The following is a 5538-nucleotide window of genomic DNA, read 5'->3' on the forward strand; positions in this document are numbered from 1 at the left end:
AAGAGAAAAGCAAAACTTACCTGGAGACAAATGAAAACGGAAACACAATGTTCCAAAGTCTTTGTGATGGAGTAAATGCAGTTCTAAGAGGGAAGTTTATAGTGGTGAGGAAGGGAGGGGCATAGAGAGACAGAGAGAGAGAATCCCAAGCAGGCTTCACACTGTCAGCACAAAGCTCAGACTCATGAACTGTGTGGCATCATTACCTGAGCCAAGATCAAGACTTGGACGTTTAACTGACTGAGCCACCCACATGCCCCTAAGCACAGTTCCTTGAAGAACAAAGGAGATCCTGAGGTATTAAAGCATCTGAGGTATTGAGAACCTAAGGATATATGCGAAAACTATCCATTCCACCTCTTTATTTCTTGCTTTCTTATACTGCTTGTTTGCTAATTGGCAGTAGACCCACATGAATGGAAATTAAACCAGATCAAAGTTTTCATTCTCACTAGACTTTAACATTAGACTAGAATATGTGTTCTATCATAACTGGCTCTGCTAGTTCTTAAGACTGCTGTTTTTTAATGATAATATTTCAATTAAATAGTTAAAACTTATTTCAGCTGTTATATATCATGCATTGAGCTAGACAATGGGAAACCAAAAGGTTAATAAGAAGTAGAAAGATCCTTTTCCTTCAAGGAACTTGGAGTCCATTGAAGAAGACAGACAAATAAACAAATAAAATGTGTTCCACAGTGATCTGCATTGAGTGCAGTGAAAATTCAGAAGGTTACCTCACTCACCCAGTTGAGAAAATAAGGCCTGATTGGAGGTGAAAAAGAATAAGATAGAGATATTATCTTAAAGGGCTTGCTAAAAAAGGTGCACTAATTTGAATAGTCAGGAGAAAATGAGTTGAAGATATTCTAAAGGGAAGAAGATACGCCTGAAAAAGGAGGCAATAAACTGTGATGTGTGCAAGCAACCAGAAGCAGTATGCTGCCACTAAAGCATAAAATCTGAGGCAGGAATGACAAAAGATGAAGTCCATGGAATATGTCCATGATGGATTTTGAGCTGTATCCCACAGGTGATGACGAGTCATTAAAGGTTTTATGCAGATGAGTAACATAGTCGAATTTGTGTTACCCACTGGACAGTGAGTCACCTGGGCAGAACTAACTCAGTGGCAGTTTAAGTCAGATTAGGTCTTGATAAAGAGAAGAGAAGATTTGTGTATAGGCTCTCTAGCACATGAGCTTGTGTGTTACTGGGGTCTCCTGTCCAAAGGAGTTCATTTTCTTCTGTATGCACGCGCGCGCGCGCGCGCGTGTGTGTGTGCTAGAAAGACAGATTAATTTGCATCCTTATAGCTTCTGGAAAAACTCCTTTATAAGAATATTAACACATTTATGAGAATATTCATAAATATTTGTGTGCATTATGTACCATAGATTACAATAAAACCTAACGCTATAAAAGCACATAATTTCAGAAGCAGTGTGTATAAGGAAGGGACTCTAACCAGTATCTCTCAGAGGATGTGAGCTATAAATTGCTACTGAAACAGAAATCAGCCCTGCTTATACAGCGTTCATTGAAGGTCAGAATCTCCACAATTCTCAGTAACATTCAGAGTCCACCCAATCCAGTTTTCTAAATGTAATAATCCCATTCTCTCTGGGCTCAGACCTAGTTTGTGGCAACATGACTGAACATACCAAGAAGGTTGGAATCATCAGTAAATCCAGGACCCATTATGGTGCCTCCCTCAGGAAAATGGTGAAGAAGATTGAAATAAGCCAGCACACCAAGTACACTTGCTCCTTCTGCAGCAAAACCAAGATGAAAAGATGATCTATGGGGATCTGGCATTGCAGTTCCTGCGTGAAAACCATAGCCAGTGGTGTCTGGAGCTAACAATACCACTTCTGCCGCCACAGCAAATTCGGCCATCAGAACACTGAAGGAGTTGAAAGACCAGTGGAAGCTCCACCATTTGAAGCTAGCCTATAATAAATGGGTTCATTTATATAACAAAAAAAATGTAATGATCCCTAAAGGAGTTCTTTTAGCTAAGGACCATGAGTAGGCCAAAAGTACTTATTTGGAATGACTCAATCCAAACTCAAATACAAAACAAACAAACAAACAAAAAAACAAAAAAAACAAATATAAACAATAAGCATTAATATTCTGAAATTGACTTTCAGGTATTCAGAATACTCTGGCAAGCAGACGTAGCTTGTATGACTAAGTTCAGAGTCTTAATTGCTTCATTTGGAGCCATTTTCCTGAGTAGCCCCACATATGCTGAACATCTCTGAGGTATGCTGCCCTAGGACTGATGCTACTTCCTTTCAGTAGTATCAGTCTTGGCTTATGAAGTTATTCAAAGTTCTTCTTTATCTGTTGATTTATACTGAAGCTTTGTTTTATACTAATATGCTTTACAAAATGCTTGCAGCCTGCTTTACCTGCTAACTCTTGGTATAGTTTTTATCCGCCTGCTAGTCTAGGCAGCACTAATACAAACTTCATGTGTTTAAATCTCCACTCTGACAACTGCATTCTTCCTGGGGTGGAGAGCCAAGAGGCAGGTTTAATATCTCTCCTTGCCAGAAAGAGTGTCCATGGTATTAGGGCTTGAGCTATAAACAGACCTACAATGCATACATCCTTGGCACTTCCTACCTTAAGCATTCATCTCCAATAGTAAAAACTCATTACATACTTAATACTTATATACATTATGTACTTTTTGCTTACTTATACTTACATATCTTATACTCACTACACTCAGTTTTCTCAACTTTCTCTTTAGTGTGACATATTTGATTTTGTTATAAAAAATTGTTGTATTTTAAAGTAATAACTAAGGAATCCAGCTTTTAGAAACCACTGTCCAGCTTTTCCAGCAAAAGAGACACAGTTCAACCTTGTAGCTTGCACATATTCAATCTTGGAACACTGTACAGTATATCTCAGTCTCTGAGCCCCCTCTTACCAAAAGACAAATCTACCCAGGATGGACTTAATTCAAATTGGCCTCAGAGATATCTTATTTTGAACTCATTTATGTTCTAAATACTGAGCCTGGATATCCAAGTCTTTGTATTTTATTTATGCTTCCTATGCTGTGATAAACTTCCGAGTTTCCAAAGTTGCTTTTGACTCCTTTAAAAATTCTGCACTGGTTAATAATTATTTGTATAGTTATATTTATCATTGCTCACTTCTGCTTTCAATTTAGGAACATATTAGGCACATTTTCTTCCACCTATTCACTTTTTTTGACCAGAAATTTAGAAGACAGAATTCTATTGCTGCTCTGGCAAAATGCCTAGAAAGGATCATTATTTTTATGTAATTTGAGTAGAGAGATGGGAAAGGGTACTTATCCTATAAAGCCCAGAGTCAAGAGGTTCTTCGCTTTCTACTCCACATAACATTGAAAAATCTGCAAGCCTCTAACAAAATTCTGTGGCATTCCTAGCACTCCATGAGTCACAGAAACATTTATATAAGTGTTTCTAAATAACCTATCACTCTGGACTTGGAGATGGCAAGAATGCCATCAGTTCTGACTTCAGCTTCTAACAGTAGCACTCTATTAGTGAAAAGTGAACACTTCTTATTATAGAATTCTGGCCTTGACTTTCTCTGTGACAGTGCTAATTAATCATCCTCTGGTTCTCTGCTTCCAGCTTCTGTAAATGGAAATGTTAACGAAACTTGACCCATCTTCTGAATGGGGATGTGGTGGTGGCAATCAATACATGTAGAAATACTTAGGGAAAATATAACTTGTTATTACAGCATTAGCCTTACTGCAAGTAGTACAAGTTCCATCTTGGTGAGGGAATATGCTAAGCCAGTATGACAGATGAGAGCTGAGGACTAAAAGTGAGGAATTACTTCTTCTTCTACTCACTGTCGGGCTTTGGTCCTCCCTCAAAGACAAAGGTTATTGGTGGTAAACTTCAAAAAGAGAGACATAGAAATGTATACTTTCTGGTTATCACAGAAGGCTGTAAGTTGGTCTGAAAGAGCATAGGTCCTTGTTATAAGCATCTTCTTTGTTATAGCAGAGTCACACAACCCCAGAGGTGGAAGTGATTCTAGAAATCATCTATCTATCTTGTCCACATGCAGAGATATCAAGGCTTAAAAAAGTAAAGTAGGTCCCAAACAACATGGCTACCTAGTGGCTCTGCTACAAGTAGAATCCAAGTGCCTGGATCCACTATACCTCACTGCCCATCTCTTTCATGGTTCCTGAATCATTTAAAAATAAGTAGCAAAGAAGAGGCAGGGGATAGAAAAATAAAGAAAATAAAATAAGTAACAAAAAGGGCAGTGAATACATTTATTCACTCATTCAGCAAATATCTAATACATGCTTATTTGGGGCCAAGCATGTTCAATGCACTGACAATACAACAGTAAATAAAACAGCCAAAATTCACTGCCTTCATGGAGTTTGCCTTCTATAGTGAGAGACAAAAAAATGATTAAGAAAAATAAATAAATAAATAAATAAATAAAGCTCCTGGGTGGCTCAGTTGGTTAAGCATCTAGCTCTTGATTTTGGCTCAAGTCATGATCTCATGGTTCATGAGTTTGAGCCCTGCTTGGGATTCCCTCTCTCTCTCTCTCTCTTCCTCTCTCTCTCTCTGTCTCCTTGCTCCTCCCCTACTCTCTCTCACTTTCTCTCAAAAATAAATAAATAAATAAACATTTTTTAAAAATAAGCAAAGCATGGAAGGAAACTATAGGGGGGAGGAGAAAATATTTCTAAAGGAGACAGCCAGGGAAGGTGACTTTTAATTAAAGACCTGAAGGAAGTGAGAAAACTAGCCATGCAAATATATAGCTGACAAGTATTCCAGACAGAGGGAAGAGTAAGAGCAAAGGTCCTGAGGTAGTAGCTCTTAGTGTGTGCAAGAAACAGCAAGGAGGACAGTGTGGCAGGTGTGATAAAATGAATCATGGAGTCAATGAAGTCTTAGAGGTTCAAGAGGAAACAGATTTATGTAGAGCTTTGTAGGTCATGGCAAAAATGGGAACAGAGTCAGACAGGAAGCCATAGAGAAGTAACATGACCAGGTTTTCATGGGAAAAATTATTCCTATAAGAGCAGAAAAAGTTATTGTAATCATCAAGAGCACAGATGATGGTGATGTGGGCCAGGATGGTGGTAGAATGGGCAGAATTTGCTAATGAACCAGATAAAAGGTATGAGAAAAAGAGAAATGTCAAGTATGACACCAAAGTTTTTGCCTGAACAACTGGAAGAACAGAGCTGCTATCAGGTGCGACAAGAATACTGGAGATACTGGTTTGAAAATGAGGTAGTGAATCTCAGGAACTCTTTCTTTCAAGAGCTCATTTAACATCTGTATGAAGGTGTCAACCGGATGACTGAGTATGTAAGTTTAGATATAGAGGCAGAGCCTCGCTGGAGCTATAAACTTAGTAGGAGTTAAGCAAATAGATATTTAAAGCCATGAAACTGGATCAGATCACCTCAGGAGAATGAGGATAGACAGAGGTGCTCAATTACTGAGCCCCAGAGTTCTCCGACATTTT

General features: G+C 38.4%; 1 pseudogene; it reads left to right on the plus strand.

Moving 5' to 3' along the window:
- Positions 1 to 225: 225 nt before the first annotated feature.
- LOC120224560 lies at positions 226 to 2038 on the plus strand (annotated as a pseudogene).
- The last annotated feature ends 3500 nt before the right edge of the window (positions 2039 to 5538 follow it).

Source organism: Hyaena hyaena, unplaced genomic scaffold (genome assembly GCF_003009895.1).
Source record: "Hyaena hyaena isolate Hyena2069 unplaced genomic scaffold, ASM300989v1 scaffold_1203, whole genome shotgun sequence".
NCBI lineage: Eukaryota > Metazoa > Chordata > Mammalia > Carnivora > Hyaenidae > Hyaena > Hyaena hyaena.